Here is a 26,690-nt window from a genome sequence, read left to right on the forward strand (position 1 = left end):
ACATCTTGCACTGATTCGCTGTGGATTAAGCGCAAAACCACCCTCAAGTCGCGTTGTCAGGCACCCCATTGGGCATTGATGGCCGTGGACACCATGCCATCGGTGACTGACCGTGTTAGGCCGAAGACACCACGTGGTGGCAACACACCAATGATGGCCTGACCGTTCAGGCTACGATGGGCACAAAGTCACCCCGCGCCCACTGTTTCACCTCCATGCCCTCACTCGCTCTCTACTTTCCACCCTTCATCACCGAACCATAGCTCGAAGCTCGCTGTGCCACCACTCCGCTCCATTGCAGCCGCTCACCATCGACATAGCTTCACTCGTCAATCTGTCTTGGCCACAGCTGTAATATCTCCACTACCACCTACCTGACCCCTTGCTTCACCGTATTATGCTTGGGTAAGGCCGTATTTCATTTTCTACACCCTCTACTTTTCTCTTCCCTGGTCTAGCACAACACTAAGTCGTAGAAGCTTAGGTCAAGCCTAGGTTAGATGCTACCAAGCAAGCGCAAGAGAACACCCCACCACTCCCATCATGGCCGCCATTGCCGCCGTGGCAACCGAGCTCACCGTCATCGAGCTGAGACACCACCTTCCATCTCTTTCGCGTGCATTAGGATGAGTAAGCCTAGACCTAGCATCTAGCATGATGAAGACCCACCTCTCACTACTATCTCACTGGAACGATGTGAGCACCGCCGTGCTCCATGCGCCGCCGCGCGGGCATGCATGTAGTCAGAGCTTGTCGTCACATCACTAGAACCCTAGCCACCTAGGTTAGCTCCGATAGGTTACCACGTAGCTATAGAGCACCTCACCATAGCATATGGTCACCGAAGGATACCGGCGTAACACCGCGCGACCACCACCGTCCGCCATTGCCGCCGGCGAGCTACTTCCGGTGAGCTTCCAAGCTGGCCGAGCACACCTATCGACGTAGCTTGATGAGACGAGCACGTAGGTGTTGACCTCGCCGCAAGTGGCTTTGCCGTCGACGAGTAGTGGCCAGTCAACCACCATGCCCTATCTTTGCTCGGCTAACAAGTGGGGTCCGTTGACCTCTGGGTCCCATGCGTTAGCTGCTGTAGCTTTAGGTTTTGTTTTATTCTTTTCTAGAATTTTGTGCTAACTTTGGAAATTCATATCTTGAGCTAGGAGTGTCCAAATTGAGTGAACCAAATTTTATTGGATTCCTCATGAAGTGTAGTATTTGATAAAAATATGAAATGCACTATTTCTAGTATTTTTCTAGGAGAATAAAATAGAGGTAGATAAATGCTTTTTGAATGTTTCCAATCTTGTAAAATGCATAAATTGAGCTAGGAAAGTGATAAAAATGTGGTTCCAATTTTGTTGGTCTTGTCTTGTGATGTACTACTTGGAAAAAATATTGGTTGCACTGTGATCTTAATAGAAATAGGAGTTTTCTATTTATCTTGAATAAATGTTTGATTCTTGTGCTATTTTTCATGGTAAAAACATGTATACAATGAGCATGATATTTATTGCACAGTGTTCTTGTGCTATGATGAAGCTAAGAAAAATATGAATTCTAGGATTTCTTATTTATGGTATTATTAACCCTGCTGGATTGTCATTTTAGCATAGGATATTCTACTAGTTCAAATGCTATAAAATTTATACAGTAGCCTATTAAGGACGTATAGAAGCTACTGTAATTTTTGTGGAATTTACTGCACATTTTGCTATATGTTTGTTATTTTACCTAATTATCTAAATAAATTAATAAAGGCATGAACATAATTTATTTAGGAATGGCCACTATATTTTCTAGTACTCATTTGATGTATGTTAACTGCTGGTAACATTGGTAGTGCTCAAAGTACAATTCGTGTATGCAGTGAAATATTATTTTCTCTGAAATTCACTTATAGTGACTTTTGTGGACAGATTCTAGAGTTAAGCAAATTACATAGTGAAGATGATGTTTGCTATGAATCTTGTCTATAACAAAGTTGTAGATAACTCAATTTTCTAGCTCGTGTTAAATTTTCATGGCATTTGGCCAAATAATTTGTGAGTTATGACTATTCAAAGTTGGTCTTCAGAACTAGTTGTTCTCTAGACTTTTTGGACCAGATTTGAGAAATGTGACTGTTTGACCTTATTAACTTGGGAATCATGCAGATATATTTAAAGATGAATTATAGGTAACTTCATAATATTTCCAGATTGTCTTGTTGCATGTCTTTTGGGTTAGTACAACTCCAGTTATGAATTAAACTAGCAGCTGCTGTCTATAGCCCTAAATCTGTTGAATGCAGTGAATGACTTGATTGTTTTATATGAGTTGATGTGATGATTTAGATGCTTAGGTTGATTAAGATATGTTGCTAGTTGCAGGTGCTAGACCTCTTACTAAATATGAATAACTTTACTTTAGGTTATTAGAGCTTGGTGAGTGTGTAGTTCTTGTTTTCAAGAAAAGATATGCACCTACTCAGTAAAGTAAATATTAATCTTGTGTCATCATGTCATTCATGTGACCATTTATACATGGTTGTACCTTTCATCATCACTTTCCATCTCTTATGGATTCATGACTCATGCTGTGCATATGCATGCAATAGGTGTTCCGAAGGGAGTCACTCTTCTGGAATTCGAACAAGAACTTCAGGAGGAGCAATAGGCAGTGTCACAGAACCGACCAATTTATAAGAGCACAAGTACAAAAACAATCACCAAAACGATCAAATTCTCGCACTTGAGCCCATATAAACCTGGTAGTCAACTAAAACCACGAATGATTTCAAACCAACTTGCATATAACCAAGATCACAGTAATTCAACATAACATATCATACATTACAACATCTCACAGACAGTTTGGAAATAGATTACATCACCTCAGAGTCATCGTTATTACAAAACAAGTGCTGTAAAGTATGTGGAAGCAAATAGTTTAACTTACACACCCGAGTTCAAATACAAATACTGGTTTGCTGATCACAACCCACAAAAGCATTCGGATAAGAGAAACAGAGATCATGCCCATGATCTAGTCTTTGTCACCCGTCGGGTGGAGACAATACTTACAGAAGCCCTGATATAGAAGGTCATCTGCAACAAGAGGGAATAAACCCTGAGTTCGAGAATGTACTCAGCTAGACTTACCCATCGAAAACCAAACAGATGACACCAAGGATCATGCATAGCTTAATTTAGTGGATCTGGCTGACACTTTCTTTTTGTGGAAAAGCATAAGTAATAATGATCAACTCTTAACCTGAGCTAACAGTGACTTTTAGCCATTAACCTGTCATCTATATTAGCACCTGTACTAAGCAATCATTTGATTAAGATGCAAACATTAATAACCATAGCAGGTATAAATCATGGCAACATTATCATCATCATCCATTTAACCATATCGTTAAATTAATTGAATCTACGTTGCCGCTGCTCAGTCAAGTTCTCACTATCCAGGAGAGACGGCGATTCGAATCGATTCCTATCCAGCTGGAGGGGTATTCGTAAACACAAACCTTGCTTCCCCCATCAGGGTCGCAAACAAGTCACCTTTGGCACAATTTAGGAGTCGCGAGTCCGAACAGATCGACCTTCTCAGAGAACCACTCTGCCAAGGTTGCTTGGGACTCTAACCCATCTTGGACTTATGCCAATGGCTCTCCGTACATCCTTACTACCTCCAGAATGCACGCCACTGCTCGCGTTCCCGGCCTGAGTCAAGCTACTATGCATCGTGGTCGGAACGAGTTCTCCGGCCAGCTAAGTGTTAGGCTATGTTCAACATGACATGAGGATGTACAGCGTGTCGGTCCTTAAACGACATAGACGGAGGCACTATGTCCAACCCTACACAAGACTCCGCCCGGTCTTAATTCATTATTAACACGATTCTTTTCCATGATAGCAAATATAGCCAACCGTGATCCACCTCATCCTAAAGCTTGCAGGTGACAGGAAATCACCAGACTTCTACCGCACTAAGCATGGCTAAGCATTTAACCTGTTCCTGAACTTAAATAGGATTCAAGTGCGATACCTGGACAAGGATGGATATATAATGCAACGATTGGTTCCAACCAATTCCTATACTTAATGCATCGTCAACAAATAAAAGATACTCATGATATTTGTAAAAACATGGGAAGCTTAATTGCTCTAGGGCTTGCCTTTCAGGAAAGAGGAAGGACGGTGGTCAGGGCACTCGGGCAATTCCTCCTCGGCGGCTGCTTCGTCGATTGCCTGCAACTCAGGCTCCTCCTCCTAGCTCGCTCCCTCAAATTCTAGTAGCGTCACTCCCTTCGGCACACCTATTGCATGTATGCGCACGATAAATATCATGGATGCACATGAACGAAGTTAGAAATGCTCGGGGAATGCACATGCTTACTGCAGTCTGCATTTTCTGACTTAAGCTCTATTCAAATTACTTTAACTTACCAAGTTTATACAATCTAATGTACAATTGCTCATCTTTAGTTAAGGACCTAGCACCTGCACCTAAGCATGTTCTCAAGTTAGGCTAACACCTAAACAACCAACAAGAACATTACAACTGAGCACACACAATCATTCGTATTTCAGCAAAACAGGAACTTATATAGCGGTATAGTAAACTGACCAAAACTGGAGATCTACAAATCGAAATGACAGGCCACAAGACAATTTGGAAAACTTATGAAATTGCCTACAATTCATTTTCAGACCTCAAGGCATGATTCCAAACTTTACCAGGTTGAATTTACAGAACCACATAATCAGGTCCAACAAGACAGAGAGCAAGCAAAACTGTGATATAACTTTGAACAGCCATAGCTCCTAAAGTACTAGGCCAATTGCCACCAAATTTTGACAGGAGCTAGATACATAAGTTATCTACAACTTTTGTATTCACCACATTCCCAGCAAACCAAAATATCATGGGGAACTTTGTAAAGTCCCAAGAACTATCCAGAAAGACATAATGCCAGAAAATATTTATTAACTTATGTTGCAAACAAATACTTGGACAAAACCAACTCTACTCACTTATCACACATGTCACAGGAACACCAGAAAGTAAAGTGTTCACCACCAATTCATTCCTTTTAATGCCTTTCTTAATTTATTTAATTAATTAGGGGAAATGGTAAACATATATGAAAACTACACCATTTAATCTACAAAAATTACAGTAGGTACAACATTCTCCAAGTAGACTCCTATAAAAAATTCACATCATTTGAGCAAGTATAACATCAAATACAAAAATGACAAGGCATAAAGGCTTAAAATGACATAATTAGGAAACCCTAGTGAAAAGTGTCAAGCAACAGATTTTATATTTTTCCTAGCATCCTTATGGTACTAGGACATTCCCCACAAAATTTCATGGTCATTGGAATCATAGATAAATTACAAAAATTCACACAAGGATCATTCAATGATAAAAGGAAAATCTATAACTCAAAAACCATATATGCAATGACACTCATATTTTTACCAGAGCTTCTACTAAGCAAGAATAGCTTAGCAACAAAATTTCATAATTTTTGGAGCACAGGAACTCAAGATATAATTTAAACAAGTTTGCATGCATTTGAAAACACATTTCAAGTTTTAATTTAATTCATCCAAAACTTCCACTACAAGTGTTCTTGTTATATTTTTACTAAATACTACACTTCACTATGATCCTAACAAAATTGGAACCACCCAATTTGGAGCTACCAAACTCTAGATATAGATTTTACAAAATAGCATCAAAACTGGAATTAATGAGCTATCCTTTCACTCAATAGACGCTGACAGCTGGGGCCCTTCGGTCAGTGGGACCCAAGTGTCAGCGAAACAAAACAGAGGAGGTGGCTTGGGACGGCACGCGACCGGCGAAGCTCACCGACGATGGCGTCTCCGGCGACGACGACGGCACCAACGTGACCGCCCCGATCTCCCACGTTGATTGGTGCCCTAATCTCGCTCTCTACCGACCTCTAAGCACTCCGGCCACGGAGCTCGGCGGCTCGGCCATGGCGCATGGCGGCGCGTGGCCACGTTTTAGCCTGACCGGACCAGCGGGGATGGTAATGTCATCACACAAGCAACGGTGAGTGATGGTGAAGCCAAGACAGAGGCTAGGGAAGGAAAAGGAGAGCCGTGCAGTGCTGGACATGGCGAGCGCCACTCCGATGAGGTGACAGTAATGGCGATGGCGGCGGAAATGGCCAAAGGCCCTCACCTATGGCTTGTCTGGCTCAGTAAGGGTGACGACAAGGTACATGGGGTGCTAGCAGAGCTTTGGGTGGAAGCTTGCTGGCTGTGGTAGCACGGCGGAGCTGGTGGCGATGACGATGGTCCGCTGCGGCCGCTGTGGGAGAGCGAAGGAAGCAAGAAATGAAATGTGGCACTGGGGAGGGGCTCTCCATCACGTGCAGGGGCTTCAATTGCCGTGCTCTAGCCCGATGTGGCCTGAGCAGGCAGGTGGCCAGCGACGCATGGCGCCACGCGGCGGTGAACTTCTGTAACCGGTCGGACTACTATAGCTCGCCATCAGTTAAGAACTCACAGTCTGTCAGTTTAAATTGATGATGCTTGATCTATAAAACCGTTGATGATTAGTGAAATCCATCTAAAGGGAAGTTGTAGCCCTACATATAGTCTACAATTCATATTAAAAGACCAAGACCAAATTCTCAAGGGATCATGAGTAAAATCATCCCCAATGTCGAGCCAATGAAACTGAAAACTGATTTTTGACTTAGAAATTTTTAGTCTCCAATTGAACCTCAAAACTGACTTGTGGCTCCCTTTAGAGCATGTTCTGCACATTTTCATGACTTGGCTCCTAAACAAAGTTTGTTCCTTATAAAATTTGCTACAACTTTGCTTTAGGTTGCTCAGACATGCAAACACTCTAAGCTACACTTTTTAAATAGTCAAACTTAGGAGCTCTAGGGGTTCATAATAGTCAAACCATGACTTGGAAACCTAATCAGGCAAAATGATCAACATGAACATTGTTCCTAATGACATTCTAAGTATAACTAAGTTGCTTAAGAAGATAATTAGCCACACCACACATTGGTCACACCAAAATCAAGCATGTCATGTACTGAAACAAGGACAAACCAGTGACTTTGTGACCTCTATTTCAAAACCATGTTTCATGTGTTTCATGAGTTTGTGGCATTGTACTAGCTAACCATGTTTCACTAAAGTGTGTTACACATGTTGCACTTGAGTGTTACACCCTATGCATTTCCTAAAACAATTACACATAGAATGTAACAATACGTTGCAATGTTTCAAAAGCATGTTTCAGACAATTCCAAACTCATGAATGGATGAATGAAGCTCATGTTTATGAAATGCAAGTGCAAATGTGGAAGCCAAACACCTGAGGTGTTACAGCCTTCCCCCCTTATAAAAATCTCATCCCAAGATTTGACAAGCGTACCATTGTTGATAGAATTCCTTATAATTGTCCCTCAAATAATCTTCTCTTTCCCATGTTGCATCGCGTTCACTACCCTGATTACTCCACATGACATTGTAAAACTTGACCACCCGACTCCGAGTCACTCGCTCCCGAGTGTCAATTACTCAGACCAATTGCTCTTCAAAAGTCAAATCCAATTTTAACTCGATATCCCCAGTGGAACTCTCTCTTTAGGGACACGAAGACATTTCTTCAACTGAGATACGTGAAAGACATTGAAGATAGCACTCATCTTAGGAGGTAATTGGATTTTGTATGCTGCCTTACCACTTTGTCCAATGATTTCAAATGGACCGACATATCTCGGCGCAAGCTTTCGCTTCACACCAAAGCGTTGGACACTCTTCATGGGTGAGACTTTCAGATAAACGAAGTCTCCAACTTCGAACTCAATAGGTTTCCTACGATGATCAGCATAACTTTTCTACCTAGCTTGAGCTGCGGTCATATGGGTTTGGATAGTACGGACATGTTCTTCAGCTTCTTGAACAAAATCAATTCCATAATATCTCCTTTCACCGGCTTCAACCCAATTCATCGGGGTTCTACACTTCTGACCATACAAAGCTTCAAACGGTGCCATCTTGATACTCTCTTGATAACTATTACTGTAAGAGAATTCAGCTAGGGGCAACCACTTTTCCCATGAACCCTTAGCCGAGATGACACATGCTCTCAACATATCTTCCAAGATCTAATTCACTTGCTCAGTTTGCCCATTGGTTTGCGGATGATAGACAGAGCTTCTTACTAACTTAGTTCCTAATAATCCATGTAAGTGCTCCCAAAAGCGAGCAGCGAACTATGGTCCCCTATCAGAGACAATAGTGCGAGGTATCCCATGAAGTCAGACTATCTGATTAAAGTACAACTCCGCATAGTCAGTTGGACAAAAATCTATGCGGACAGGAATGAAGTGTGCAGACTTGGTCAGACAGTCTACAATCACCCAAATGGAGTTAAAATTCCTCTTAGTAGTAGGGAGTCCAACAATAAAATCCATACTTATCTCCTCCCATTTCCAACCTAGAATAGAGAGTGGCTAAAGCAATCCAACTTTCATGTGCACCGCTTTGACTCGACAACAAGTGTCACACCTAGCCACATAAGCGGCTATCTCTTTCTTCATTTTGGTCCACCAAAAGCAAGGCTTCAAATCATGATACATTTTGCTACTACCAGGATGAATAGACAATTTCGAGGAATGTGCTTCAGATAGGATTTGATTTCTAAGCTCTCTATCTTTTGGAACCACTAACCTATCCTTAAACCATAACACGTCTTTCTCATCTACCCAAAAAAGCTTGGTTTCTTGCTCTTTCATCTTGTGCTTGATGTGGAACACACCTGAATCTGTCTTCTGTAGCTTGATAATTTGACTCTGTAGAGTACAACTGACGGTGATGTTGTGAAGGACTGCAGGATGTAGGAGTTTTGACAAATGGAAGTCACTTTCAATCAAAGAGTGGCAATGAGATTTCCTGCTTAAGGCATCTGCGACAACGTTTGCCTTGCTAGGGTGATAGTGCACTTGGAGGTTATAATCCTTGATCAACTCAAGCCATCTTCTCTAATGCATATTCAACTCAGGTTGAGTGAAGATGCACTTAAGACTTTTATGATCAGTGTAGATGTTGCACACATTGTCGAGCAAATAATGTCTCCAGGCCTTCAAAGCATGAACAACTGCAGCGAGTTCTAAGTCATGCGTTGGATAGTTCACCTCATGCTTCCGAAGTTGGCGAGAGGTATAAGCAATGACTACCCTCCTGCATAAGAACACCTCCTAAACCTATACCTGATGCATCGCAGAACACATCAAAAGGTTTCTCGATATCCGGTTGCGCCAAAACCGGAGCCGAGGTTAGAAGAGTTTGCAGGGTGTGAAAAGTCGCATCACACTCAGAAGTCTAGACAAACCTCATGTCTTTTTGCAGCAACCGAGTCATAGGCTTGGCTATTTTAGAGAAATCTAGGATGAAGCGACGATAATAGCCAGCCAATCCCAGAAAACTCTGAACCTCATGCACCGAGATGGGAGCCTTCTAGTCCAACACTTCTTGCACTTTAGTGGGATCCACCATAATTCCACCATCAGACAACATGTGTCTGAGAAAAGGTACCTCACAAAGCTAGAATTCACACTTGCTGAACTTTGCATAAAGCTTGTGTTCCCGCAATCTAGTGAGAACCACTCGCAAATGTTCAATATGATCTTCATTCTTAGAATAGACCAAGATATCATCTATAAATACCACCACAAATTTGTCCAACTCGGGCATAAACACCGAATTCATCAAATACATGAAGTGTGCGGGGGCATTGGTCAATCCAAAAGACATAACAAGATACTCATACAGACCGTATCTTGTAGAGAATGCAGTTTTTGGAATATCCTCAGGCCGAATTTTGATTTGATGATAACCAGATCTCAAATCAATCTTGGAAAAGACTTTTGCTTTAGACAACTGATCAAATAAGATATCTATGCGTGGCAAAGGGTACTTATTCTTGATTGTGACTGCATTCAAAGGCCTATAATCTACACACATGCGTAGGGATTGATCCTTCTTCTTCACAAAGATAGCTGGGCACCCCCACGGAGATGAACTAGGACGAATAAGGCCTTTCTTTAGAAGTTCATTCAACTGGGTCTTCAGTTCGGCTAGTTCATTGGGAGGCATCCTATAAGGCCTTCTAGAGATGGGCACTGTACCAGGTAGCAACTCTATCTTGAACTCCACCTCCCGATCTAGGGGCAATCTAGGCAAATCATTGGGAAAAACATCCAGAAAATCACACACGATAGGGATGTCTGCCATAGCCTTTGCTTGCACCACATTAGCCGCACAAGAAAGATTGATGTCCCTAGGTAGCTGTACTAGAAAACCTTCCTAATTACAAGGATCTCTGAGCATGACTGCTCTAGTCGATGTATCAATAAGCACTCCATGACTGCTCATCTAGTTCATTCCCAATATCACGTCGATACCCAGCCCCGGTAAAACTACCAAATCAACCTGATAACTTCGCCCCTCTATTTCAAATTGCACATCCCCAACTACAAGCTTGGTTGGGATAGTACCACTAGCAGCCCTAATACAATAACCCTCACCCTCAATAGTGTATGTTTCTGCATAAACTTCGATGCAAATGCGGGACTAATAAAAGAATGCGAAGCACCCGAATCAAATAGTACAACTATGGGGTGTTGATCCACCAGAAACTTACCAGCCATTACTACCTCTCCTGATGGAATATCAGCAATATTAGTGTGGTTCACCTGCCCCTGATGGCCACCTTGGTAGTTATTCCTCTTGGGGTAAGGGCACTCCCTTGCCCAGTGACCTGTCTTGTTGCAGTTCCAGCATGGCATGTTGCATGGAGGAGCCTTGGAACTACCTTGACTGGTAGTGCCCTTGGGAAGAGCAACTATAAAGGCCTTGCGAAATCTAGTCCTGCCTGGATTCTTCTTCTGCGGTGGGTGGAACTTAGTAGCTGATGCTGGAGGGCGGAATAAAGCCCTTTGTGTGACTGGAGCCTTGGATTGTGAGGCACCCACCTCATAGGCCCTCTTACGATTCTTCAAAGCAGCATATACAGCATTGTTGTTCTCTTGCGATAAAGCATCACTCACAAACTCATTAAAATGAGCACACTTGCAATTTCCCATGGTCTTCATCAATTTGGGGCTAAGTCCCTGCTTGAAACTAGCGATCTTCTTAGCATCAGTGTCAACAAACTCAGTAGCATACCTTGCAAGGTTATTGAAAGCCTGCAGGTATTCATTCAAGCTCTTGTTCCCCTAGGTTAGCTTCATGAACTCTGTATGCTTGATTGCCATGAGACCAGGAGGAATATAATTTCCCCTAAAAGCAGACTTGAACTGATCCCAAGTGATTTGGGCATTAGTGGGCATAGTGGACCGATGATGACTCCACCAAATACTAGCTGGCCCATGCAGTTGGTGAGATGCATACTCAGTCTTTAGCACCTCAGTCAAGCAAAGCAGACGAAATTTTTGCTCGAGAGTGTTGAACCACTCATCAGCTTGGAGGGGCTCTTTAGCCTCCTTGAAGAACGGTGGTTTAGTGTCAAGGAAATCTTTGAAGTCGCTATACTGATTTGGTTCTGGTCCTTGGCGTGCACCACGACCATCATGATTTGCAATCATGCGGAGAGCCTCAGCCATAGTGCGCTATTCTTCTGCAAGAATTGCCATCAATTCCGTTGGTGTGGGTGGTGGTGGCGGTGGAAGATCGTCATCATCACTAGCCGCACCAGTGGAATGAGTGCGAGGCATCTACAACAATGCGCAACCAGCAATTATTGGTGATGTCAGCACATTGGAGAGGAACAATGTAATTATGCCAAACTGAATTTACTGGGGAGAATGAAAAATTCATACAATAAACAGAGGCAATAATTCATTCTCGAATCACCACATCACCAATTAGATTACTAGCGCCATACATAGTGCATTCCAACATGACCAGTTTTAAACTTAACCAACAAGATACGCATCCCAAAGGGAGCGGATTAAAGTACATTACATGCCAAGTTTGAATTAAAGGTACATCCCACATCCGTCATAGTACTAAAGCCATTACACCACTGACTGCAAAAGCTTAAACTAGTGAGACTTGCTAACTAACTACTCATCAAAGTGATTGCTGTCCACATCGGAGACACCTTGGACTTCTTCAGGATCTTCCTCTTCTTCTTCATTTGCAGGTTCAGCTGCATTGACATCCATCTGCACGTCCTCTTCTTCTTCATCGGCCTCAATCACTTGAGGTCCACCCACATTAGGATACCTTGGTATGGGGTGAGGAATAGGAAATAGATAGTTGTTCAGTTGATGGTGCTCAACCTAAAGCTCTTCAAGCTGCTCTTGGAGCTCATGCTCCCTTTGAAAAGCATTGTGGTTTGCCATGATCCAGCCCTGGTGTCTTTCTTCTACCAACTCTAAGGCTACATCTCTATGACGGGTCACACGATCCAACTCCTGTGCTGCCTCATCTCCCTCTATGGTGAGGTTCATCAGCTGGTTATGAAGCTCGTCTCTCTCACATGCTGTTTGACCCCACTGCTACAGGCGATAATTTGCAATACCCCGAATCTCATCTACTTCTTGCTGAGCTCGCCCACATGCATCCGCCCTACGGTGATATTTGCGGGCACGCAACCTGAACTTGTGCTGGGCTGCCATTGCCTTGCCAGCTTCTTCTAACACACTAGAAAGGGTGTCCTGCCTGACTCGACAAAGCTTCAAGACAGCCATCATAGCACTCATTCCAACATTGTCGCTCTGAACACGTTCACCATGGCCTCGAACCAAGGCCTGGCCAACTTCTTGAGTCCACTCAGCCTTAGTAGGAGCCACTCGGGGAATGGATGAAGCTGGTCCACCCACTAACTCATCCTAGAAGCTCTATGCTATATCCATAAGCACATCAAGGGCAACAACTTGAGCAGCTTCCCATGGGCTTCGCCCATCAGTCTCAATGCTCCACCCATGCCACAACGGTCTCATGGGGTTCTGCGGCACTATAAAGGTCACAACGTACCAAGGTACATCTCCCAATGGCACCACCTGCCTCCACATGTAGCGAGGTGCCTTCGGGTACCCAACTGAACTGAGCACCCTCTAGAGCAAGGTGGGCGTACCGAACTGGTCCAAAAAGGTGTTGCTACCAGTAGGAAACATGAGCGCGACCATCTGTATCAAAAAGGGATGCAACTCTCGTGAGAGGATTACTTTGTTGAGAGATGGAACTTAATAATTGGAATAAGCAATTATAAGGGAGGGAGTAATGCAATATGAATGACATGAGTGAATATCATGCATGCTCGCTCCGTACGTCCTCACAAACCTAAGAAATTTTAAGCTCTAGTGGGATATACGGTGGCATACATACGTTCTCTCAATTAGCAGTAACTAGTTGATCTACATGGTGCGTTGTTAGCGTACCTGCAGAAAATTTCATTGCAGCCCAACCCAACAAGATATAATGCTAATAATGAAAGTAGTAACTAAGATACTCTCCATATATACATCCCTAGATATATATACTTTGGTATCCAAACTACCCAACAGATGTACCCACAATTAAGTACCTTCATATATACATGTATGCAACATGTAAATACTCCAGTAACCACAACTAACTCTCCCCTAGACCGACAGTTGGAAGGTCATGCTCTCACAACTCCCACTTACCTTAGTATAGAGGCAATTGATCCATACATTACCATTCAAGAGAATGGCACCCATGCAATAGCACGCCGCATGGACGACGAAATAGAAACAATCAATTTCCACCAAGTTAGTAATTATATATAAGCCACCTAGAAGTCCTTAAGTGGGCTACAAGGGATGTGATCACCAGTACACTATAAAATTTTTGATTTTTGAACACTTATATATAACTATAAGTTGGAAAACTATTTTCACAACAAAAGCTTTTGTTTTAAATACCCGTATGGCATGTTTAGTGTTGAATCTAGCTCTGATGTCAGCTATCATAGAACCAACCAATCTATAAGAGCACAAGTACAAAAACAATCGCCGAAACGATCAAATTCTGGCACTTGAGCCCATATAAACCCGGTAGTCAACTGAAACCACGAAGGATTTCAAACCAACTTGCATACAACCAAGATCACAGTAACTCAACATAACATATCATATGTTACAACATTTCATAGACAGTTTGCAAATAGATTACATCACCTTAGAGTCATCGTTATTACAAAACAAGTGTTGTAAAGTACGCGGAAGCAAATAGTTTAACTTACACACCCAAGTTCAAATACAAATACTGGTTTGCTGATCACAACCCGCAAAAGCATTCGGATAAGAGAAACAAAGATCATGCCCATGATCTAGTCTTCGTCACCCGCCGGGTGGAGACAATACTTACAGAAGCCCTGATACAGAAGGTCATCTGCAACAAGGGGGAATAAACCCTGAGTACGAGAATGTACTCAGCTAGACTTACCCATCAGAAACCAAACAAATGACACCAAGGATCATGCATAGCTTCATTTAGTGGATCTGGCTGACACTTTCTTTTTGCAGAAAAGCATAAGTAATAATGATCAACTCTTAACCTGAGCTAACAGTGACTTTTAGCCATTAACCTGTCATCTATATTAGCACCTATACTAAGCAATCATTTGATTAAGATGCAAACATTAATAACCATAGTAGGTATAAATCGTGGCAACATTATCATCATCATCCATTTAACCATATCGTTAAATTAATTGAATCTATGTTGCCGTTGCTCAGTCAAGTTCTCACTATCTAGGAGAGACAATGATTTGAATTGATTCCTATCCAGCTGGAGGGGTATTCCTAAACACAAATCCTGCTTCCCCCATCAGGGTCGCAAACAAGTCACCTTTGGCACAATTCAGGAGTCATGAGTCCGAATAGATCGACCTTCTTAGAGAACCACTCTGCCAAGGTTGCTCGGGACTCTAACCTGCCTTGGACTTATGCCAATGGCTCTCCGCACATCCTTACTACCTCCAGAATGCACGCCACTACTCGCTTTCCTGGCCTGAGTCAAGCTACTAGGCTTCGCGGTCGGAACAAGTTATCTGGCCAGCTAAGTGTTAGGTTGCGTTCAACATGAGATGAGGACATACGGTCCTTAAACGACACAGACGGAGGCACTATGTCCAACCCTGCACATGACTCCGCCCGGTCTTAATTCATTATTAACATGGTTCTTTTCCACGATAGCAAATATAGTCAACCGTGATCCACCTCATCCTAAAGCTCACAGGTGACAGGAAATCACCTAACTTCTAACGCACTAAGCATGGCTAAGCATTTAACCCATTCCAGAACTTAAATAGGATTCAAGTGCGATACCTAGACAAGGATGGATATATAATGCAACAATTGGTTCCAACCAATTCCTATACTTAATGCATCATCAATGAATTAAAGATTCTTAGGATATTTGTAAAAACATGGGAGACTTAATATGCTCTGGGGCTTGCCTTTCAGGAAAGAGGAAGGACGGTGGTCAGGTCACTCAGGCAATTCCTCCTCGGCGGCTGCTTCGTCGATTGCCTGCAACTTAGGCTCCTCCTCCTGGCTCGCTCCCTTGAATTCCAGCAGCGTCACTCCCTTCGGCACACCTATTGCATGTATGCGCACGATAAATATCATGGATGCACATGAACAAAGTTAGAAATGCTTGGGGAATGCACATGCTTACTACAGTCCGCCTTTTTCGACTTAAGCTCTATTCAAATTACTTTAACTTACCAAGTTTATACAATCTAATGTACGATTGCTCATCTTCAGTTAAGGACCTAGCACCTGCACCTAAGCATGTTCTCAAGTTAGGCTAACACCTAAACAACCAACAAGAACATTACAACTGAGCACACACAATCATTCGTATTTCAGCAAAACAGGAACTTATATAGCGGTATAGTAAACTGACCAAAACTAGAGATCTTCAAATCAAAATGACAGGCCACAAGATAATTTGGAAATCTTATGAAATTGCCTACAATTCATTTTCAGACCTCAAGGCATGATTCCAAACTTTACCAGGTCAAATTTACAGAACCACATAATTAGGTCCAACAAGACAGAGAGCAAGCAAAACTGTGATCCAACTTTGAACAGTTGTAGCTCCTAAACTACTAGGCCAATTGCCACCAAATTTTGACAGGAGCTAGATACATAAGTTATCTACAACTTTTGAATTCACCACATTCCCAGCAAACCAAAATATCATGGGGAACTTTGTAAAGTCCCAAGAACTGTCCAGAAAGACATAATGCCAGAAAATATTTATTAACTTATGTTGCAAACAAATACTTGGACAAAACCAACTCTACTCACTTATCACACATGTCACAAGAACACCAAAAAGTAAAGTGTTCACCACCAATTCATTTCTTTTAATGTCTTTCTTAATTTATTTAATTAATTAGGGGAAATGGTAAACATATATGAAAACTACACCATTTAATCTACACCAATTACAATAGGTACCACATGCTCCAAGTAGACTCCTGTAAAAATTTCACATCATTTGAGCAAGTATAACATCCAATACAAATATGACAAGGCATAAAGGCTTAAAATGACATAATTACGAAACCCTAGTAAAAAGTGTCAAGCAATATATTTTATATTTTTCCTAGCATCCTTAAGGTACTAGGACATTCCCCACAAAATTTCATGGTCATTGGATTCATAGATAAATTACAAAAATTCACACAAGGATCATTCACTGATAAAATGAAAATCTATAACTCAACAACCATACATTCAATGACTCTCAAATTTTTACCAGAGCTTTTACTAAGCAAGAATAGCTTACCAACAAAATTTCATAATTTTTGGAGCACGGGAACTCAAGATATAATTTAAACAACTTTGCATGCATTTGAAAACACATTTCAAGTTTCAATTTAATTCATCCAAAACTTCCACTACAAGTGTTCATGTTATATTTTTACTAAATACTACACTTCACTATGATCCTAAAAAAATTGGAACCACCCAATTTGGAGCTACCAAACTCTAGATATAGATTTTACAAAATAGCATCAAAACTAGAATTAATGAGCTATCCTTTCACTCAATAGACGCTGACAGCTGGGGCCCTTTGGTCAGTGGGACCCAAGTGTTAGTGAAACGAAATAGAGGAGGCAGCTTGGGATGGCGCGGGACCGGCGAAGCTCGCTGACGGTGGCGTCTCTGGCGATGACGACGGCACCAACGTGACCGCCCCAACCTCCCACGTTGATTGGTGCCCTAATCTCGCTCTCTACCGACCTCTAAGCACTCCGGCCACGGAGCTCGGTGGCTTGGCCATGGCGCACGGCGGCGCGCAGCCATGTTTCGGCATGACCGGACTGGCGGGGATGGTAACGTCATCACACAAGCAATGGTGAGTGACGGTGAAGCCAAGACAGAGGCTAGGGAAGGAAAAGGAGAGCCATGCAGTGCTGGCCACGGCGAGCGCCACTCCGGTGAGGTGACAGTAATGGCGACGGTGGCGGAAATGGCCAAAGGCCCTCACCTATGGCTCGTCTGGATTAGCAAGGGTGACGACGAGGTATGTGGGGTGCTAGCGAAGCTTTGGGTGGAAGCTTGCTGGCTGTGGTACCACGGCGAGCATGCACAAGCGCAGCAGAGCCGGTGGCGACGACGATGGTCCGCTGCGGCCGCTGTGGGAGAGCGAAGGAAGCAAGAAAGGAAATGTGGCGCTAGGGGGCTCTCGGTCGCGTGTAGGGGCCTCAATTGCCGTGCTCTGGCCTAATGTGGACTGAGCAGGTAGGCGGCCGGCGACACGCGGGGCCACGCGGCGGTGAACTTCTATAACCGGTCGGACTACTGTAGCTCGCCATCAGTTAAGAACTCATAGTTTGTCAGCCCAAATTGATGACACTTGATCTATAAAACCATTGATGATTAGTGAAATCCATCTAAAGGAAAGTTGTAGCCCTACATATAGTCTACAATTCATATTAAAAGACCAAGACCAAATTCTCAAGGGATCATGAGTAAATCATCCCCAATGTCGAGCCAATGAAACTGAAAACTGGTTTTTGACTTAGAAATTTTCAGAGTCTCCAATTGAACCTCAAAACTGACTTGTGGGTCCCTTGAGAGCATGTTCTGCACATTTTCATGACTTGGCTCCTAAACAAAGTTTGTTCCTTATAAAATTTTCTACAACTTTGCTTTAGGTTGCTCAGACATGCAAACAATCTAAGCTACACTTTTTAAACAGTCAAACTCAGGAGCTCTAGGGGTCCATAATAGTCAAACCATGACTTGGAAACCAAATTAGGCAAAATGATCAACATGAACATTGTTCCTAATGACATTCTAAGTATAACTAAGTTGCTTAAGAAGATAATTAGCCACACCACACATTGGTCACACCAAAATCAAGCATCACATGTACTGAAACAAGGACAAACCAATGACTTTATGACCTCTGTTTCAAAACCATGTTTCATGAGTTTGTGGCATTGTACTAGCTAACCATGTTTCACTAAAGTGTGTTGCACATGTTGCACTTGAGTGTTACACCCTATGCATTTCCTAAAACAATTACACATAGAATGTAACAATACGTTGCAATGTTTCAAAAGCATGTTTCAGACAATTCCAAACTAATGAATGGATGAATGATGCTCATGTTTATGAAATGCAAGTGCAAATGTGGAAGCCAAACACCTAAGGTGTTACAACCTTCCCCCTTATAAGAATCTCATCCTGAGATTTAACAAGCGTACCATTGTTGATAGAATTCCTTATAACTGTCCCTCAAATAATCTTCTCTTTCCCACGTTGCATCGCGTTCACTACCATGATTACTCCACATGACCTTGTAAAACTTGACCACCTAACTCCGAGTCACTCACTCCCAAGTGTCAATTACTCGGACCGGTTTCTCTTCAAAAGTCAAATCTGATTTTAACTCGATATCTCCCAGTGGAACTCTCTCTTCAGGGACATGAAGACATTTCTTCAACTGAGATACGTGAAAGACATTGAAGATAGCACTCATCTCAGGAGGTAATTGGATTTTGTATGCTACCTTACCACTTTGTCCAATGATTTCAAATGGACCGACATATCTCAGCGCAAGCTTTCGCTTCACACCAAAGCGTTGGACACTCTTCATGGGTGAGACTTTCAGATAAACGAAGTCTCCAACTTCGAACTCAATAGGTTTCCTACGATGATCAGCATAACTTTTCTACCTAGCTTGAGCTATGGCCATATGGGTTTGGATAGTACGGACTTGTTCTTTAGCTTCTTGAACAAAATCAATTCCATAATATCTCCTTTCACCGGCTTCAACCCAATTCATCGGGGTTCTACACTTCCGACTGTACAAAGCTTCAAACGGTGCCATCTTGATACTCTCTTGATAACTATTATTGTAAGAGAATTCAGCTGGGGGCATCCTACGCCAGCGGAAATGATGGCCCAACTCATGGAGACCCAATGTTCCATGGGAGAAGTGTTGCGCGGTCTCGCATAGAATGCTGCCCATGGACGAGGAAGGGACCAACACCAAGAACCTGAACCTAACCAGTTCAACACTTTAAGGACTTTCTTAACACCAAGCCTCCTATTTTTAAGGAAGCAGAAGAGCCATTGTAGGTAGATGAATGGCTGAATACAATTGAGCCAAAGTTCTATCTCTTAAGGCTCACCGAGCACCTAAAGACAGAATACGTGTCGCATGGGAAAAGCTATAGGGGTTTGTAGGCATTTGGTGGAGTCATCATTGATCCACTTTGCCTGAGGATGCTCAAATTACTTGGAACTAGTTTAAGGCTGCATTTAGGGGACATTATATTCCCCCAGGTCTAATGAGTATGAAGCATACATAATTAATGAGGCTGACGCAGGGTACCAAGAGTCTAATTGAGTATGTGCATGCCTTTAACAACTTGTCAAGGTATGCCATAGAGTTTGTGGATACTGATGCAAAGAAGATTGCTAGTTTCAAGAGGGGGCTTAGTCTGAAGCTGATGAAGACACTAGCTAACAACAAATGTGCCACTTTCAATGAGTTTGTTAGTGATGCTTTAACTCAAGAGAATCAGAACAACATCTATTCAGCATCTAAGAGTTGCAAGAGAGCTTATGAACCAGGTGCATCTCAGCCAAAAGCTCCTATTGCTATGAGACCTTAGTTTTGCACACTCGCTCCAAAGTATAGACCACCTCAGAAGAAGGTATAGACCAGTTAGGACCAGAAAGTGTATTGTAAGGCCTTTTTTGTTGCCCTACCAAAGGGTAGCATAGGACAAGGGAGCTCCAACATTCCACCTAGCAGAATGTCATGCTAGAACTGCAATAACACTGGCCATTGGTCAAGGAATTGCCCCTATCCCATGAAGAACAACAACTAGAAGTAGGATAATCCAAATGGACGTTAGGGACACGTGCACTATACCACCTAAGAAGAGATCCCTTCAAGTGAAGTTGTCACAGCGGGTACATTTCTTGTGAACCAACACCCCATAGTTGTTTTATTTGATTCTAGAGCTTTACATTCATTTATGAGTCAAATATTTGCATCCAAGCATGATCAAAGGGTAGTTACTATAGATAAAGGTGGTTATTGCATAAGTGCAGCTGAAAATAATATATCTACCAACCAGATAGTCAGAGCTGTGCGCATCTTAGTATTGCTAGGGTTGGGGAAAGATGTAATCTTGGGTATGAAATGGATGAGTGGCCATGGAGTTCTCAATGACACTTCGACTAGAACCATCATGTTGAGAGAACCCTAGAGTAACGATGCTTTCTTAGTGCCACTTCCTAGAGATCTTGATATCCAAGATTTTGCCGATGCTATTTAGACCACAACCCTCCTTGATATCCTAGTGGTATGCGAGTTTTCCGGATGTGTTTCCAGATGAATTGCCTAGGTTGCTACCCGACAGGGATGTAGAGTTTAAGATTGAGTTATTACCGGATACAGCACCCATCTCTCGGAGGCCATATAGAATGCCACCAAATGAGCTAGCTGAGCTTAAGGTTCAATTACAAGGGCTTTTAGAGAAAGGTCTGATTCAACCTAGCTCATCTCCATGGGGTTATCCTACCTTATTTGTGAAGAAGAAAGACAAATCCTTGTGGATGTTTGTGGACTATCGACCACTTAATACCATAATGGTCAAGAACAAGTATCCTTTGCCTCGAATTGATATCTTGTTTGATCAATTGTTAAGGGCTAAGGTGTTCTCCAAGATTGATTTCAGATCTGTTTACCATCAGATTAAAATCAGACCAGAAGACATTCCTAAAACTGCTTTTTCACTAGGTATGGCCTGTATGAGTATTTGGTCATGTCCTTTGGGCTGATAAATGCTCCTACATATTTTATGTATCTGATGAATTTGGTTTTTAGGCCCGAGCTAGATAAGTTCGTAGTTGTGTTCATCGATGACATTCTGATCTATTTAGAAAACAAGGAGGATCACGCAAAACATCTGAGAATTGTGCTAACCAGACTAAGAGAACATAAGTTGTATGCTAAGTTTAGTAAGTGTGAGTTTTGGCTTCGAAAGGTACCTTTTCTAAGACACATGCTGTTAGAAAATGGGATTTCCGTAGACCCCTCTAAGGTACAAGAAGTCATGGATTGGAAGGCCCCAACTTTAGTTCATGAAGTTTGGAGTTTTCTTGGTTTAGTAGGTTACTACCATCGGTTCATTCCGGACTTCTCTAAAATTGCCAAGCCAATGACAAGATTACTTCAGAAAGAGGAGAAGTTTGTGTAGACTCTGGAGTGTGAAGCTGCTTTTCGCACTTTATGAACTTTGTTGACTTTAGCTCCTGTTTTAGCACAACCTAATATTGAGAAACCTTTTGATGTGTTTTGTGATGCATCAGGTACCGGCTTGGGATGTGTTCTTATGTAGAAAGGCCAAGTCATTGCCTATGTCTCATGTCAGCTAAAGAAGCATGAAGTCAATTACCTAACTCATGACTTGGAATTAGCAGCGGTTGTCCATGTATTGAAGATTTGGAGACACTATTTGCTTGGCAATGTGTGTCATATCTACACAAATCATAAGAGTCTTAATAATATCTTCACTCAACCCAAACTGAATATGAGACAGAGGAGATGGCTAGAACTGATCAAAGATTATAATTTAGAAGTACATTATCATCCTGGCAAAGCGAATGTTGTTGCAGACGCTTTGAGCAGAAAGTCTCATTGCAATTCCCTGTTAGAAGATGGCTTCAATTTGTTACATCCTGCTATGCTGCACAAATATTATGATCAGTTGTTCTCTCAAGAGGAAGATCATCGACCTTCATAAGAATGATCTAGGTGTGTTCCACATCTAAAGAAAGATGAAAGAACAAGAGACTAAGCATTTCAGGATACATGAGAAAGGTATTCTATGGTTTAAAGATAGACTAGTAGTGCCAAAGGATAAGGAACTTAGAAACCAGATCTTAGGAGAGGCTCACTCTTCTAAACTATCCATTCATCTGGGTAGTAGCAAAATGTATCAAGAGTTGAAAAACCATTTTTGGTGGACCAAAATGAAGGAGATTGCAGCTTATGTTGCTAATGTGATAATTGTTGCCGAGTTAAGGCTATTCATTTGAAACCTGCTGGACTGCTTCAACCACTGTCCATTCTAGGTTGGAAGCGGGAAGAAGTTAGCATGGATTTTATTGTTGGACTTCCACCTACTCATAAGAATTATGATTCCATATGGATGATTATGGATCGCCTAACCAAGTCTGCACATTTCATTCCAGTCAGAACCAACTATCGACCGCATGAGTATGCTGAGTTGTATATGTCCCACATAGTACATCTACATGGCATGCCAAGAACCATTATGTCTGACAGAGGGCCTCAGTTCACTGCTCATTTTTTGGAACATTTGCACAAGATGTTAGGCACCAACTTAGTTAGAAGTCCTACCTATAGCCCTCAGACCTCTGGGCAAACTGAACATGTAAATTAAATATTGGAAGATATGTTGAGAGCTTGTGTCATCTCTTCAAAACGTTCATGGGAAAAATGGTTACCTTTAGCTGAGTTTTCCTACAACAATAGTTATCAAGAGAGCATTAAGATGGCTCCTTTTGAAGCTTTGTATGGCCGTAAATGTAGAACTCCTTTGAATTGGGTTGAACCCAGAGAAAGGAGATACTATGGTATTGATTTTGTCAAAGAGGCTAAAGAGCAGGTGCATATCATTCAACAACATATAGAAGCCACACAATCAAGGCAGAAGAGTTATGTGGACAAGAGAAGAAGGCCCATTGAGTTTGAAGTAGGTGACTATGTATACCTGAAAGTGTCACCAATGAAAAGGGTACAACGGTTTGGAGTAAAAAGAAAGCTTGCACCCAGATATGTAGGTCCATATCCAATCATTGAGAAAAGTGGAAGAGTAGCCTACAAGATCCAGTTACCTCTAGAAATGAGGGATATCTTCAACATTTTTCATGTATCCCAATTAAAGAAATGTTTACGTGTTCTAGAAGAAAGAGTAGAGGTCACTGATATCAAGTTAGAATTGGATCTAGCCTATGAAGAGAAGCCGGTGCAAATTATAGATAACAAGGATAGAGTAACTCAAAACCATGTGATCAAGTTTCACAAAGTGATGTGGAATAATCATAGTGAGCAAGATGCTACGTGGGAAAGGGAAGATTATTTACGTGAAGTTTATCCCTCCTTTTACGAAAAATGATAGGTCTTTTGAGTCTCAGGGCAGGATTTCTATAAGGGGGAGGGGCTGTAACACCCTAGGTATTAGGCTTGCATAATTGCACTTGCATTGCATGAGCATAAGCATCATTCATTCGTGCATAAGTATTTTTATATGAAACATTGCTATAAAACATGTGAAACATACTATTGTTCTTCTATGTTTCAATGCATGTATGCTTTATGATCATGTGTGGCTAATGCAAGTGGTGATGTTTGGTCACTAAAACACCTTAGCTACACTTAGGATGCCTAATGGAACAATGTTCATGTGGATCACCTTACCTAATTAAGCTCCTAAGTGATGACATGCTTAGTTGACCTAGGAAGTACTTATGTGTGACCAATGTATGAAATGCTTGTGGGACATTAGGGGTACCTTAAACATGTTTAGAATATTATATGGAACAACTTTGGTATTCATGACTTGGACCAATTTGGCCTCTAAGTCATGGTTAGTGTAATTTACCATTTTCAAGTTGTATGTTTGACCTAAGTTGAACTATAGCATAGATTCTTTGCATGGCAGTGCACCCTTAAGCAAAGTTGTAGTACTTGACTAGAGTAACAACTTTTGTTTTTGGGTTAAGAGCTAATTCAGTGCCTAACATGGTCAAATAAGGCTCACAAAAATCAACAAAATATTGTTTTCCAAACTTAGAAAAATTTCTAAGTCAAACTGATTTCACAGTTTCGATGTGTTCGACTTTGAGATGATGTAACTTCCAAACCATTGCAAATTACAAGATGGTTTCTAAAGCAATCTTGTAGCCCTTACATAGATCTACAAAGTTTGATTAAACATCTTGCACCAATTTGCTGTGGATTAAGCGCAAAACCACCCTCAAGTCACGCTGTCAGGTACCCCATCGGGCACTGATGGCCACGGACACCACGCCATCGGTGGCCAACCATGTCAGGCTGAAGCCATTACGTGGTGGCCATAAATCGACGATGACCAGACCGTTCAGGCTATGATGGGCACAAAGGCACCCCACGCTCGCTGTTTCACCCCCACTCCCTCACTCGCTCTCTACTTTCTGCTCTGCGTCACCGAAGCGTAGCTCGGAGCTCGCCGCGCCATTGCACCGCTCTGTCGTAGCTGCTCACCATCGACATAGCTTCACTCGTCCATCTGTCTTGGCCATAGCTACTCTATCTCCACTACCACCTCCCTGACCCCTTGCTTTACCGTATTCCGCCTGGGTAAGGCCACATTTCATTTTCCACCGCCATGAGACCTCACCGAAGCGCCACCGCGCCCTTGGCTCACCGTGTCCGTGCCTGTCCACTGCACACCTACTTTTCTATTCCTTAGTCCAGTGCCACACTAAGTTGTAGAAACTTAGGTCAAGTCTAGGTTAGATGCTACCGAGCAAGCGTGCGGGAACACCCCACTGCTCCCGCCGTGGCCACCATTATCGTTGTGGCAACCGAGCTCGCCGTCGTCGAGCTGAGCCATCGCCTTCTATCTCTTTCATGCACATTAGGATGAGTAAGCATAGACCTAGCATCTGGCATGATAGAGAACCACCTCTCATCGCTATCTCATCAGAATGCCATGAGCACCGCCTTACTTTGTGCGCCGCCGCATGGGCATCTAAGCGGTCAGAGCTCACCGTCACATCACCAGAACCCTAGCCACCTAGGTTAGCTCCAATGGGTTACCACATAGTTGTAGAGCACCTCTCCAGAGCATATGGTCACTGAAGGACACCGACGTACCACCGCGCGACCACCGCTATCCGCCATTGCCGTCGGCGAGCTACTTCCAGTGAGCTTCGAGGCTAGCTGAGCACACCTATCGACGCGACTAGATGAGATGAGCACGTAGGTGTTGACCTCGCCGCCAGTGGCTTCACCGTTGATGAGCAGTGGCCAATCAACCACCATGCCCTATCTCTGTTCGGCTGACAACTGGGGTCCGTTGACCTCTGGGTCCCACGCGTCAGCGGTTGGAGCTTTAGGTTTTGTTTTATTCTTTTCTAGAATTTTGTGCTAACTTTGAAAAATCATATCTAGAGCTAGGAGTGTCCCAATTGAGTGAACCAAATTTTGTTGGATTCCTCATGAAGTGTAGTATTTGATAAAAATATGAAATGCACTGTTTCTAGTATTTTTCTAGGAGAATAAAATAGAGCTAGATAAATGCTTTTTGAATGTTTCCAATCTTGTAAAATGCATAACTTGAGCTAGGAAAGTGATAAAAATGTGGTTCCAATTTTGTTGGTCTTGTCTTGTCATGTACTACCTAGGAAAAATATTGGTTGCACAATGATCTTGCTAGAAATAGGAGTTTGCTATTTATCTTGAATAAATGCTAGATACTTGTGCTATTTTTCATGGTAAAAACATGTATCCAATAAACATGAAATTTATTGCACATTGTTCTTATGCTATGATGAAGCTAAGAAAAATATGAATTCTATTGTTTGACACCTTTCAATAGGATTTCTTATTTATGTTATTATTAACCTTGCTGGCTTATCATTTTTGCAAAGGATGTTCTACTTGTTCAAATACTATGAAATTTATATAGTAGCCTAATGGGGATGTGTTTAAGCTACTTTAATGTTTGTGGAATTTACTGCACACTTTTGCTATATGTTTGTTATTTTACCTAATTATCTAAATAAATTAATAAAGGCATGAAAATAATTTATTTAGGAATGGCCACTATATTTTCTAGTACTCATTTCATGTATGTTAACTGCTGGTAACATTGGTAGTGCTCAAAGTACCATTCATGTATGTAGTGAAATATTATTTTCCCTAAAATTCACTTATAGTGACTTTTCTAGATAGATTCTAGAGTTAAGCAACTTACATGGTGAATATGATGTTTGCTATGAATCTTGTCTATAACAAAGTTGTAGATAGCTCACTTATCTAGCTCGTGTTAAATTTTCATGGCATTTGGCCAAATTATTTGTTAGTTATGACTGTTCAAAG

Source organism: Miscanthus floridulus, chromosome 19 (assembly GCF_019320115.1).
Source record: "Miscanthus floridulus cultivar M001 chromosome 19, ASM1932011v1, whole genome shotgun sequence".
Lineage (NCBI taxonomy): Eukaryota > Viridiplantae > Streptophyta > Magnoliopsida > Poales > Poaceae > Miscanthus > Miscanthus floridulus.